Here is a 14,888-nt window from a genome sequence, read left to right on the forward strand (position 1 = left end):
GTCGTCGTCGTAAGTGCCGTATCTTGTAGTCATGGTACTAAAACGCCGGGACACTCGTTTACGCCTCGCGCTGGATCGCTCCGTAACGCGTACTAAAATAGCACCGGGACACTCGTTTACGCCTCGCGCTAGAGAGCTTAGTGCTTCAAAGACAACATACTTTTACAGCAAATCTGTATACCTCTACCCCCACCGGTTTCATCTCCGTTGGCAAAAACGCCAAGGCGCCAAGAATACACTTGTACATGGAATGCTTCGCCCCTCCCCAGGTTTCACTTTAGTGGAAATGGCCCGGGATTTTTTTTTAACCTAAAAATATGCAAGAAACATTGAAGATTTTCAACTTTTGCGATTAAGTGATGTAATAGGGGCAGGGCTGACATAATATGGGACAGCACTAAAAACAGTCATCGGTGTGTTAACAGCACGTTATACACTGAAGCGACAAGATCAAACGTAACCGGAGGTCCCAGCGCTATCGCGCAGCCATCTTTCTTGGTATATGGTTAGGTTGGAGGCCGGCACTCGCACGAACAATATTCTAGACGTCATAATCAGAAAGCGGGTGGCGTGTCACTACTGCTTCGTACATTTTCTCCAATATCTCGATTATTTGTTTTGCAATCTGCGATAAAATTGATATCGTTGTTATCGCTACAAATTATTCTTAAAACTGAGAGTGGTAGTTATGAGTCTTATATACACCAGGAGTTTGTTTAATACATACCGGTCTCCCCTCTTTCTGCTGTGCTGCTTTCAGCGGACGGGTAATGCGAAGAAGACATCGGCACAAGCGACGTGGCGCCGAGTCAGACACGGAGCCGGAAGTGGGGCGTCAGAAGACGGGGAAACGAACGTCGACCGCCTTCGGGTCGCCGGCCACTTCAACGCACTTGGCGACAGTGACGTTTCGCCATGACGCGGCCACCAGGGTCAGTGGGGAACGACGGCGCTTGGCTCAGACAGGGAGGAACCAGAGACGCTGACGAGGACGGAACCTGTCGGCGCCAGGGCGTCATTCTAGTGCCGTGCCGATTCACTGCATCAAGTTTTTAACTTTTTTGTTTGTTAGTGGCGTAACTGTGAAATGAAGTCTCAGTGACAGAAATCAGCGTTGCGGCCTGGGTACGGCTTGCCGGGAAAAAAAATAACGTGTTTTTGTTCGACTCGGCTATTTCGTCAATATAAGCAAGCCCCGAAGTGAATAACAAGTAGAAAATTTCTCACATAACTGCAATTTAGCGACGAGACAAAAAAAAAACAAAATTAGCCCCTTTTAAATGCGGACGAGTTCGCACAGATGAAGCTACACATATATCGATCGCTCTTGAAGAAAGAAAATAGAAATTAACAACCACGTCGCCTTACGTCGTGTAGCGAATGCAACGTGTACTGTTGCGGCATACGGTTCCCGCCATACGGAGCGTTGCATCACGGGATTAGGCTTGACAATGCAACTCAAAAGGCGGTCGGCTGAAGTCCACGCCAATGCGTTTGTCTCATCGCGAATTCCCGGCACTGGTCTGCTCGGTGTCTCAGGATTACGCTCCGGAATCAGTTCACGCTATCAGGTTACTCGTTCCGCGAGCGTGTACTGGGGTAAATAGCTTGCTCCTTACTTACGCGGATGGTGTCAGTATCTGTTACTTCACAAACAATATCTCTGTTCCCTGTTTCCCGGAGGCACATTACGACGCAGAGATGCAACAAAAACGAATCTCGAACGAAGACTGAGTCCATCACTGTCTTACTTGGATAGATGCCTAAAACGCCATGCGTGCAGCTCGCTAGGTACTACTAGCTTTTATTTCGTACATTTATTAGGATTAACAACGAAGTGCGTAGTTGAGCGACACTACGAGGTTGACGTGAGCCAGCGTTTTCTCCACGTGCGGAAGCAAGTACGTTCGAAAGCCTCGCGTCAGTCTTCGGTTCGTCACTCTAGCCCGTCACACTTTGCAAATCTAAGTGTGGAAATGGTTAGCTTTTATAAAATAATGACGTAGCGCTTCTCCAAGGTCCTTTTCAACGGAACGTCGCCAAAGTGCGGCGACTGAGCTGCAGGCACATAGTGGGCGCAGCGGGAGGGCCTCTAAGCGATGAAACCCCGCAAAGTGGTGAAAGTTTGCAACCAAACTCTAGCGACATGTTAGCATTCAGGAGCCAGTGCTCATAACAAATATTTAAAAGAAGCAATCAACGGAGGAATGACTGCGTCAGAAACGATCGCCTGTCTTCACAGGGCCCACATTGATTCACATGTGCCGGATTGGTTACGCGTTACAAAGCCTACGGCCCACTCCCCTTTTGCGGGGCGTGGGATTCCAGGGCTGGAGATAACGACAAACGATGAAAAGAATGCGCGAAACAGACAGTGAAATCAAAAAACGTGGTTGTGCCGTTCACCGACTTCTTTCCAAGTCTTCTTCTCTGTGCGTGAGAGAGGGGCTGCTGCGGCTGCCTCCGAGACTTCACAAGCCGCCGATGCTCACGGCGTCGTTCCGAGCCCTTAGTGTGACGGCCAGGAAAAGCGCCCGGTTGTCCGAGCTCAAAGTGCTTGCCACACTCGAAAAAAGCTTTGTCGGGAAAAATTGGGTGGTTCTTAACGGCGTCTTCTTTTCTTCTTTAAAAGGAAATGTTGAGTTCGAAAAGAAAGAGCTTGGGTTTACGAAGTTCAAAACCAGAGTCATGAACAAGATCGGTCTTGGGAGCTTTCTGTATCAGTGGGTCCTGGCAAAGATTTACTAGCCGCACAAAATCTGCATGTTCGTTTAGCCAAATTAATTTAATTTTTACCAGAGCTGATCACGACGTAACGATCTCTGATAGCCCGCACCACGTAAAGGCCTTACGTGGGGCTTACCACGCGTAAAAGTGAGCAAAACGTTTTTTGTTTGTTTGTTTGTTTGTTTGTTTGTTTGTTTGTTTGTTTGTTTGTTTGTTTGTTTGTTTGTTTGTTTGTTTGTTTGTTTGTTTGTTTGTTTGTTTCGCGTTAGTGCGCTCCTCATTGCCGACGAGTATAAACAAGCCGTCTGCACACGAGTGTGTAAAGTTAAAGTTCACCTTACTCCCGCCAAAACTTTCGAATGCGTGGTGAGTACGCGAGTACGTGTGGTGAGTACGTACGCAAAAGAAAAGTACGCACCGCTTTTGGGGATATATAGACACTACTTGCTTCCGATGTGTTGTTGATTAATGTTAAGAGACACAAAAAAGCGCTAGGGAATGTTGAAGACCGTGTAAGGAACAAAACGTCACACTTGTATGTTTTTCTTTTATTTTCTATTTGAAACGCGCGAAGCAGAGACGCTTTTGTTTGTGGTATCAATGAAATATCAGCAGTGTTTCGAGTCGACGAAACAGTTCGAGGTAAAAACAAATGCGAGAGCCGCCTGCTTCTGTGCATTAATTACAATCCGCACGGCGTCCCCGCATGGATGCCTATGTCAGAAATAAAAGAATGACTTACAGCAAGGATATGGTAGGAGTGCATACGCGCAGTTTAGGCGCCCTACACGAAAGAGAGGGTGCGAACGTTGAAAGACATACGGAACGACGTTCGCTGCCACTCGAGGCAGCCGCCGCAGCCGCACAGCATAGCAGCGTCTGTGAACACCGGAATGTGGACTGTCCCCCCGCTCCCCCGTGTAGCTTAGTCTCGTGTACATACATCGATGTGTGCATGGCCATACGACACGACAAAGCAATATAGCGTTTGAACGGCTCCCGAGACCGAAGAAGCATTAACCGGGTGTCCCCGCCGCGGTTCGGCCGGAACCGAAGAGAATAGCTTGGCCAGCGTCGGCCCGGTGATGTCTGGAATGCAGGGCGGTGTTGTACATCGCTAGTGTCCATAATGTGGCGCCACGGTCCGGCAGAAGCCTGCTGTTCCAGTTGAAACGGACCGCTCGCTGGTGCCGTTGGCGAATGTGTCGCGCCGAGAGTGTTTGACTGTGCCGAAGGTTGTACGTCACGCCTGCGTTGTTGATGTTGCTGTTGCTCATACTTGAATGTGTGTTCTTCCGAACATTGGTTGGATCGGCAGGGGTAAAGAATCGTCATTTCGCATTCAACTTCCGCTTGAAGCGTGCGAGTATATTCTAGTCACCATAGCGCGGGTACGTAAGTTCGTAATCCCGTCGTGTGTGCGTAAAGACAGAACAATTTCAAATAGATCTGACTGTTACGACGTTGCGATAATTTCCAGACATGACATCTAGCTTGGGAGAAAGTATTATTAAGATTTAACCATACTTCTGGGTGTGAGTTGCGCTGTAGAACGCAATGCTTAATAATTTAGATAGCGTTTCGTACCAGCGTGCACCCGGCATCGTATGCAGACCTTTTTACCCAAAAAAATTGGAAGAACCACCGCGGATTTGTGTCTAATCAGCTGCTTTGTGCATAGCAGCCGAACATAGTTATCATCACGACCGCGGAACTTGTATAAGCAGCTTCAGAATCTAAAGGCAAAGATTCATCGCAAGTAAACTGCAATTTATTCTAAGCGAGCTGCCCGTTCAGAGATAAATAGAGGGACATATTTGGATAGCGAACAGTGTCCCTTTTCCAGCTTAATAATTACTTTTCGAAACATTTGCTCCCCTACCTTACCCGTTTACTGCACTAAGAAGGCGGCTGTTAACGCCACAGCTCCCCAGTAGCCTTCAAACAGAAATACCTAACACACTTTTCCAAGCCGCAGTTGGCTGCGAAATGGACGATTCCGAATGCCTGAGGATATGTGCTCATTGAGCTAGTACGGGCGTGTGTCTGAGTGGTGCTATCACGTTGACGCGGGCTTAAACTCCCCTGCCCATGTTTGTGTTTAGCTTTATTCCTTGTGTACTGGCGGCTGCGCAAGCGTAATTAAGTCATCTGGGAAGGGGGCAGTGTCTGTGTTTTGCGTACTTCATTTATATGTTATTCCTTTTTGTGATACCATTTGAGCCTGAGCGCTGAGCGAATGCCGCGACAAAGAATGCGACGCCGCAGAGTTTGGTGCAATGCGAGACGACTATAGCTCGTCCCACATCTTCAAATCACTCCCTATCCCTGCCTCCTTTTCGGCGTACACATGACACGAAAAACCTTTGCTCGTATCTTGAGAGCCTTGCGGGTTTCTCAGCAGGCAGCGCAGAACCTGTGACATCTGACGGAGCAGACTCAAACGCTGCGGGAATTTGCCTCCGGTTTCACGGGTCTTGCGAAAAGAAAAAGCTGTTTTAGTTAATAATGCAAGGGAGGCATTAGAAGCTTTGGAGCAACGCCTACATCAAAAACATTGGTTTCTCGTTCGAAGTTAGAAGCCAGCATATAAGTAAGCCGAAATTGAATTTGATGAGAACTGTTTAGGGCTTGCTTTCCGCCAGCGTGAGTGTGACAACAGCCGGAGACTCACAAATAGCGTCATACTGTCTGTCACACTGACTTGATATGTAAGGAATCGTTTTGTTTATCGGTGTCGGCTGCATTTTTCAATATCAACATGGTATGAATTTTAAATAGCCAGGTAGAAAACAAGGTGCAACAGAATATGCTCCAATAATTAATCGAAAGAAAAACCGCCTCACGTTTTCGTCGCCCGCTTGAGTACACACCAAAAAAAAAGTGAAATGCTTCTTCCCTCCTAATTAAGCCCTTGGCGAATCAAGACTCCCAGACATCCTCGGCTAATTGGCACAATTGCCAGCCACTGAAAGAAACACCGGCACCCAAGCATTGCAGCAGCAGCAGCAGCAGGCATGGCCAGCACTGCAAGAGTCGCACTTAGCAAGCTTACCGCGATGGACGATCCCTCGTTCTCACCCGCAGTGGGCGGCAGCCACGTAGTCATAATATGCATACACTATAGAGGAGGAACCTGTGATAAAATAGCCGCGGCAACAACGGCTGCCCCACGTTTGTCCGCGCGCACGAACGCACGTCCCCGTGTCGGTACATGTGTCAACTGCACGGTGATTGTCCGACGACTAGCACTTCTCAAGTCCACGTGGCGTACAACCGCGTCGCGTGCCCCTTAACGGTAAAGCGTCCTCTGCACGTTGGAGCCCTCCGGTCGAGTGTTCCTGTGCATTAGTTATCTCTCTCTCTCACTCTCTCTATCACTAAGCTCTTTGTGCGTGGTGGTGTATGCGTATGCGTGTTTGTGTGCAAGCGCGCGTCCTTTCTCTGATGTCTTCTGCACCAGCACTCGTAATGTCTCGAACCAGGCGTGCCGGCTCACCCCTCGGTCACGACAAATGAAGAAAGCACAACTCCCAGCACAGTCTGTACATAACGACGGCGTGGATAGATTATGTGGTGAGCGGACGCAATCTGGGATTTTTAAGCAAAGATTTACTACTTTCTTCCGGAGGTTTCGTGGAGGGTGCGCAAGTTAACCTTTTGACCGGAGACACACCCCTCGAAGCGCATCGCGTGATTCGCCGGACCCGCTGTCGGCGCTGCGCAGCACAAGGCTCCGTTTTAAGTCGTTCTGATCACGTAGCGGCGACGGCCGTGACGGGAGTGGCCGCTCAGCTGATCGGCAGCCGACCAAACCTGCAGCCTTCCACGCATGCGCCGCTGGGTCATCTCGGGCTATGTGACTCATCTTCCACCGCGTTCGCCGTGAAAGAGGAACTCCGCGTTCACCCAGAATAAAGCGAGGCCGGGCCTCCTTCTGTGAGCGTCGCACGGGACCGAATGGCTTTGAGCCGTAGTCGGCAATACAGCTACATCAAAGGTTAACCAAGCGAAACCAAGATTCAACCAGACTAAGCCAAGTTTTGCTTTGCATATCCAAGGTTAACTGAGCGAAGCCGCAACCATTTTTTCGCTATTTCTCTTGCTACTTTCGTCGCTCCACCTGCGGGCTCTAGAAGTTCTTTCTTGTGCGGCTTACCTAAATGACCAGGCCTAGCGGCGGGCTTTCTACGTAGGTTCCCTTTAGTGTCCTGTGCGAAGTAACGCGGTGAGTCTGCCTTTACGAGACGCATCCAAATTAGTGGGCGCCGACGTCGACCATGGAAGTGTGGCCAACGTAAATTTTAACTCATATATAATTGCGCGGCACTTGCGTAGCGCGCGATCCCAGATTGTGTGCCGTACATCATAGTGTTCGTAGAAAAAAAAAAACTGTGTAGGTGTAGCGGTGTGATTGTGAAACATGTAACCACTAGGCGGGTGCCGTCGGTTTCCGGCCCGAATCAAATTTCGGTGTCCGCGGTACGGGTTTCGATGCCTTTTGCAAGTGCCCTTCACTGCAAGCCGGGCCCCGGGCCCCGTGCCGCGGCCCGGCTGTGCTCCGTTTCGGGCGCGGACGGCGGCCCCGCCTCTTTGACAGTGCTCCCGAGCGGGCGGCGACGCCCTTGACTCGCAAAGAGGACACACACACACGACCCACAAGTCTTTCAATCTCGCTCTCGCTAGAATATCCGCTTCTACCGCGCGCGCAGGATTCCGGGTGCTAGAAGATGGCGTATTGCAGAGTTGTCGGTGTTTGATTGCCTCCCTTTCGTTCGTCCCCTTCGCCCCCTGCGTTGTGTTGTTGCTGTGATGCTTGTTGTTGCCAACGTTGATTTGCTGCCAACGGTATGTCGGAAGCTTTGTTTAGCGGTTGCCGACACCCGGTTATCCCATGGCATCTGAAAACGTGGTATGAGAGTAGCGAAACTGCAGTGCAAACGCTAGCGGTACTGTCAATGCACGCAAGCCAACGGCTTCCCGAAATCCCTTGACAGACACAGCTACTTTAAGGGGAAAATGTTGAACACGTGTGATGGCTATGGTGTGTTGCAGGGCAGGGAAAACTGTGCAGACGCAAAATAACGCCGTGCTCGTGCGGAACTGTAATGCAGTGTTTCGACTGAACGGGGCGTTATGCTGCCTCGTAAGCAGGATTTGTCGGTACAGGTGTACGGTCGTCATGAAGTTGTCAGGCGCTTGGTAAGCCTTTGTACTGCACTGGTTCGAGGCTCGTGGGAACGTCATGGTGGGAACGCTGTTTCGGGACCTCCACCGCCTCACCATGTGCATCGAATGGGACACCAACGAACTAGAAAAAGAAGACAAGGCTATGCAGTATTACCTTTCTGAAAGTGTGTGCTTTCTTCGCTGGGACATCATTCGTATGTTTTGGAGAGAGCCGTGGTCGTGCCAGAAGGAATGAACGGGCTGGGGCTGCAATAGCACACCCAGAGTCCCCCATCTCGTTGCCGGCACCGTGCTTGCGCACGGCCGTATACTCACTGTAATTCCGGGTCGTTAGCGAGTTTGTTAAACGAACATCCGTCTACGGTCATTTCCCCTCATACGTTTCATGTATAGTTAAACGAACGTGGCATAAGAAACACTTCGTCGCTGGCTCACCTTCGTTGAGACTTTCCGACACTGGGGGGCAATTTTCCGCTTTCTCTTAGCTTCGTGCGATGTGGCGCTTGAGGAACTATGCTCCTGCCTCACCCCTACGTACCAAACTGGTGCAACCCACAGAGAAACCGCCCGCGGCATCGCCCCATCCCGTATCACAGAAGTGAGATGTGCGGTTCTCAGTTGCCGTCTCCCGAATCCAGGTAGTCTCATTGTTCGTCGAACGCGGCGTCGCACAAACTGAAACGGTAGCATGACTTGTGACATCAGCGTAGACGCACCGGTTTCTAGAGCGAAAGCGTTACTTGGCTAGTTAGGCGAAAGCGCGCACCCAACTGGCGTTCGCGAAAAAAAGAAAAAATAAGAAAAAAACGTCTTGTCTAGAATTTTTTCATTTGCTGCGACGCATTCCATAGAACGCGCACATCAGAAATAAAACACAATACGGGGCCGCCGCCGTAGTAGGAATGCGCTCTCACCCGAAGCCTCTCAACTTTCTGGAGGCGCTGGCACAGCAGCACGGTGATTCTGCAACAAGTAGCAGCAGTGAGTTTAATGTCCAGGTTGTAGGCTTAGCGTCGACATCGGCGGACGACTTGGTGACGAACCTAGCTAAAAGAAACACCCTCGCGTTCTCATAAAAACATGCCTAGGGGTCATCTGCAAGTTTTTTTTCATTCGTGTCAGATTGCTCTCGTGTTTCTAGCCATTGCATCGTGCTTCCCGCCTGCACCGTGTCGGTTCTGCTTCGTAGTATGCGTTAACAGTTGCTCCCATGTTGTCTTCGAGCCATAGCCGCGGCAAAAGCGAGCACGGGATAGTAGTGCGCGATACACTGCCTTGTCGTTCCCAGACATCTAACGCTAGTGTAGATAATCACGGCACAAACGTTTGTACATACACCTGGCCCAGTCGTCATGCATGCGACGTTACTGGCTCGTACAAGAGTCTACCTTCCGTAGAGAAACGGAAGCGAAGCTCTTCCTCGTTAATACACGATGTCCGTTTCAAGAACACATAAAGATCTCAGTTGCGAAGGACGAAAAAAAGCAAAAAAAAAAAACTTCAGCAACCATGTCGTTTGTGTGTTTTGTCAATTCTGTGTGAACAACTTTACCCGTGAGGACTCTGACTTCAGCTCATCGAGGACAGCTGTTATATAAACTGTAAATATTGTACACGGTTTGGTAGAACGTAGTTAACGCCGTTAACGTAGCTGCTGGGCCACTGCGAGTGTCGCGCTAAGCTTCGCTTCTGCCGTTCCATCCTCGACTGCACGCTCCCAGTCTGACTAAAGCTTAGCTCATGTTACTTTAATTCAAAAAGCCACTGAATCAAGTGAAAGGACCAAAAGAAACTAAAAAAAATGGCTCTGGTTTAACACTTGCAAACTGAATTATCACGAGCAATAGCTGAAGCGCAAGCACAGACGGCCCAACCATAGCGCCAACCAAGGCCAGACTCGGCAACAAAGCGCCGGCAAACCAGCCGTCAAACTCACGCCTAGTCACGTGGTATACCGCAGCGGCGAGGCTCCTCGAGAGTACTGCGACGCCTCTCCACAGCGGAGCACGTGGCGTGACGTTACCCTCCCCCACTCGCGCTATCGCGGCTCAAGGTCATTGCGCGCGATGTGAGGCATCGCGTAGTAGAGCTCTCACTCTAAAAACAACTAAACTTTGCAATGTCCTCACTAAACTCATAAAATGGACATGCAGCCTTGTAGATTACTTCAGGAGTGGGTTCTCAGAGCCAGTAGTCACACATTGCACCAAACAGTTGCGCATCACAGACGTTGCTGTCTTTTGCACTTGACGCGGCGCTTGAGACGCATTACTCAGCGTTAAATCTTTTGTTTCATTGTATCCATCATTCAACGAGATTTGTGTGTGAAGGAATTGAAAGAGGTTTGAATACTCTGCCGTGCATTCCAGACGCCACCGCCAAGGCCATCAAGTAATAACCAACTGCTGAGAAAGTTGGCAGCCTAAACTAACTAGTCTAACGAGTAATAAGCCACAGCAAAAAGAAAAAAAACATACTGTCTATGTGTGCATGATACAATGTTGTTTATTCTTTTTCTCATGCTGATCGCAACACGGTTGTTACGAAACACATCAAAATAATGTGATAATGTGAGTGTACTATCTACCGATTGCAATGGTCTGGGTGTTACATTTGTGTGTACATCTGCTGTATATACGGTACTCTTGGTCATTACCGCGAGTCATCTATGGACGTTCTCTCTCTTAGCGACACATATTAGCAGCGGCTCGAGCCTTCACGTTGTCTCGTATTTCGGACCTGGGTTCCCGACGCTGTCCCTAGGAGAAATGTTTACTGTATAAATGTGCCCCGTTGTTAAGTCATGTTTGATTCTACAAGGTCTGTTGAAGCGACTGCATGGTTTTTTCATGGGGAATGTAGAGCTCGGACGATGCTGCTCCCGCAAGCGTTGGCATAGAAAGCCTCGGTTTGGGTATGCGCTGCGTTATTTTGTTCTCCTAGAAAGGTGTTGCCCAACGGATTAAATGTTACGAAATGAGTCCCTGGCTGTTGGTGTCAATGTTGATGTTGCTGTGAGGCTTTTTATTGTTCCTTTTATGCGGGGAGCCAGAAATCCCCCGCCACTGCAGACGAGCGCTGTGAATCAGATCTGACGAGCAATACAACATGTCGATGTTTGATGTTTCAGCAGTTTCAATCACCAGTTTGAAAAAGAAAATGCTATTTGTTCACGAGGCTAAAAGCAAAGTTTTGTTCTAGTACGCAGGACAAAGGCGACCTTTTTCTTTTGTTTTGTCCTAGTGTTAGCGTGTATTTTACGTAATGGACCTTTTTCAGTAGCGTAGCCCTCTTGCGGCGGCCGCTTGAACCACTCTTGGGGGAATATGGAAGAACACGACCCCTTTTTTTTCCGCCTGCCCTGCGCAGTTGAGGAAGCCGTTCGAGGCACCACGCATGGTTCTGGTGGCAGAGAAATTTTTCGATGGCAGCCGTAGTGCCTACCTGACGGCCGCTTTCATGACTCAGAAAACGGAGCAGCACTTAGCTGGCTCGGCGTTCACAACTGGCTAATCCATTATGGCGTCGTTTTGTTTACATTTTGCCCCCCAAGAATGGAGGATTGGTCGCTGGGAGCGAGAGTAGCGCATGCGCACAGCGCTACTGGAAAAAGGTCCATTGAGCAGACATTCATAGTTCGAGGTGCCCCGCAGAAGATTATACGCAATTCATTCGGCACCCAAGGGGACAATCAGAGGTGAACAGACAATGAACTCTCGCTTTCGTGTCAAGAAAAATAACTCGCTGCTCTAGGTCGTGGTCTGTCGTTTTCGTTTTCATTGTTTCCACATAAATGCCTTCACCGTGACGTCAAAAAAAGTCTTACACTATTCGCAACATGCAAACATTGTAAACTTGCAAATACTGAAGAGGTACGTATATATAATATACATATAAATATATATATGGGCTTTATGTGTGGAAAGTGAGATGTAGGATTTGAAAATAAAAAAAAATAAATGGAAGCTATGTTTGAAAAGATGCAAAGAAACTGTGTCCGTAACTTCGTCGTCCCGTGTGCCAGAAGTGCATTTTCAAGAAACTGCCACATTCACATTGTCATACACTGGACGCGACACCACTGTTAAGTTATGTGATCTATTTTACCTGAAAATCAGGGTGTGCACAATAAATTTAGTGTGGGCGCGCAATATTTAACTAATTTATTTACAAACCGTTGTATGTAACGCCATAAGTTAAGAAATTTCATAGGGAGAACACAAAATTACACGTCTTCGAAAAATTAAATAAGCAGAAACAAGAAATGTATATGAAATGCAGTACAAAATGCTCAAAAAATGCTGCGCGTTGTTATATCTCTACACAAGGAGGTAAAAATGAGCAATACCGCTGAAATTAATTCCGAACTGATTCCACTAATGATAGGTTCAGTTTCAGAGCCAGAGATAAGTTTCGACTTACCCCTTCACTCACTGAAGAAACGAAAAGAAGAAAGGCTGTGTCTAGAGTGCCGTCCAACGGTACTATTAAACACTCCACAAAATCGACGTCCATCAGCATTTCAATAAAAAACATGCCGCGTGTGGCACTACTTCGCCTTCATTAAGGTAACGTATCCTAACATAACCAAACAAAGTGACAAAAAAATCATTTAAAGCACAAAATAATCTAAGCTATAAAATTATAATAAATCTTAAGAATGTAAAAAAAAAATAAAGGCAGGGCGAGCAGGGCTCGAACAACCGACTTCAGGAACAGAAACCTAAGACAGGAACAGGAAACTTCCGGAAAAGGAACCAGCTAGCCGAGTCTTACATATTTGAATATTGTCGGATGGCGCTCTAGTCGTGCCTGGAGCGCTGAGCTGGAGTGCCGTTGCTGCAGCATTGCACATCGCGAACTTTCCGAGTGTGGTCTCGTCGGCGGAACACGATCTAAGGAGTCTGACGGTAACTATCTTTCTTTACTAATAACACCTACGTTACTTAAGTGTAGGCGACAAAGAATTCGTGCCGCGTACAGTCAGCGCATACGTAAGAATAGCCCACTCTAGTTCTAATTCGGTCGTTGTAATGCTGTAAGTAAAGCTGTAAACATTGTAAAAATACGTGCGGCACTGTACTTGTTCGAGGGTATTACACGAGTTCGCAAGCTACGGGTCCCTGACCGCACGCGTACTTACACACGGGCCTAATGCGCGGGAAATAAACTTCTGCCGCCTGCTAGAAAGTTGCTGCAAGATAGCTGTGATGATGGAAATAAACTCAATTTAAGTGCAGTGGTTAGCCAGCTTTATAGGTGAAATGATAGGGCTTGCAACATGGTTCTTTATTTAGCTGGCTGAAACAGAACCCGTCACCACGTTTTCTTTCTCTTAGAACTGCGGTATCAGTGCGCTGCGTGCCTTTTCGTAGTTATATAGAGTTTTATAGGAATGCACGAGGCCATACTGAGGCGCATTTAATAAAACACGCTTGGATCTTCCTACCTTGATATCACAATGGTTATGCAAGGCCCAAAAGAATGTCTTCCGAGCAGGGCATGCATGTAGTCATGAAGCCGACTTTAAGGAGCTTGGTTCATAGCAGAGGAGATGCATGTTTTGGGGGTTTCGAATATTTTGGGGGTGAAGCCCCTTTGGGGCCCGAGCTGTCCGCGTCTCATGTCGTCGTAGTATCATGTAGTCACGGTACTAAAAGACCGGGACACTCATTTTCCGACGCCTCGCGCTAGAACGTTTCATCTCAGTGGGAAAAACGCGTACTAAAAGAATACACCGGAACACTCGTGTACGCCTCGCGCTAGAACGCTTCGTGCTTCAATGACACGAGACTTACAGGAAAGCTGTGTATATCCACCCATCAATTGTTTCAACTCCGTGGGCAAAAACGCCAAGGCGCCAATAATAATACACTTACACATTGCATGCTCCGCCCCTTCCCAGGCTTCACATTAGTGGAGATGGTCCGGGATTTTTTTTCGTTGCGCTTTAAATCACGGGGAGCTCTCCCATTCCCCCGGACTGTGTTTTATGCTGGTGAACTCTCGGCTGAGTTGAAAATATCACCAGTCCACTTCTTTTCCATTTTGTTATAAAATCGCTCACTCGCAGTCGCTCACTCACTCCCGGCGATCTGCGCGGAACGAGCCTCGGGGGGTGCTCTAATCAAGTGGCGCGGCCGCGGAGAACAGAAATTTCAAGAGCAGATCAGCAGGAGGTTCAACTAGGTTTTCGCCTTCACATTTTTGTAAAGTTAAGTTCCAAGCATCCCCCGTAATCTTTGGTCGTCATTTTCATCCGGCGTGCTTGCGAAGTCGTTGCAGTGTATCTCCACCAAGCCTGAATTTTGGAGCAGGCCAGGGTGTATAATTTGCTTGTTTTTGGCCTCCGTTAACACGCTGCTGCGACGGCGAATGTTTTTTTCCTGCAAGCCATACAGTGTCCAGCGCACCAGAGGTAACAAGCTTTAAGGTTGAAAATAAACCGCGCCGCGCAGCAACTTTCCTTTCTTCTGCGTGAACAAAATGGTGTCTTGTTCGAATAGCCCCATTCGATTGGCCATGCTACCACCATTCGGGCGCTATGAGCGAAAACGTTAAGACAGGTGCCGCTGCCACTGGCTATACCAGGCAACTTTCACCAGAACTGTTACAATTTGTTTGGTGTTTGTAACAATTTGGTGTTTGTAACGCCAGAGGTGTTACAAATGTTACAATATTTACGCCATCGGATGTACTACAGCATTGGTACTTTCTACTCCAAATTTTTTACCACCGAATGGCCTATAGCCTCAGAACTTTCCTTGCCCCGATTACATTAGAGAAGGCGTCCTCGAACCGGGCTCCGTCGCCTCCGTCATGCACGTGGTAGCGTGGTGACGTGAGCGGCCAGCAAAGGTTGCTGCCTCGGAGACGGCGGCAAGAAGCCGAAGGCAAACTTAACTGGTTTACTGCATGTCAAGAGATGAGCCGAAGCAATACAGAAAAAATACCCTTACGGGCGAGCTTAT

At 48.4% G+C, this 14,888-nt stretch overlaps 2 protein-coding genes across 4 annotated transcripts in view; both read left to right on the forward strand.

The window, feature by feature from the left end:
• LOC144174529 (vesicular glutamate transporter 1-like) overlaps positions 1 to 11,898 on the forward strand; it is a 299,050-nt gene extending 287,152 nt beyond the window's left edge. For all 3 annotated transcript variants that reach the window (XM_077703278.1, XM_077703277.1, XM_077703276.1), the window contains one exon: positions 761 to 11,898. The gene's annotated coding sequence lies outside the window, so the exon portion shown is untranslated. The remainder of the gene's footprint in view (positions 1 to 760) is intronic.
• The window catches only part of LOC144174532 (uncharacterized), a 598,699-nt gene that overhangs the window by 529,946 nt on the left and 53,865 nt on the right, over positions 1 to 14,888 (forward strand). The window lies entirely within an intron of this gene.

Source organism: Haemaphysalis longicornis, unplaced genomic scaffold, assembly GCF_048455015.1.
Source record: "Haemaphysalis longicornis isolate Haplotype H1 unplaced genomic scaffold, Haemaphysalis longicornis Haplotype H1 scaffold_3, whole genome shotgun sequence".
Lineage (NCBI taxonomy): Eukaryota > Metazoa > Arthropoda > Arachnida > Ixodida > Ixodidae > Haemaphysalis > Haemaphysalis longicornis.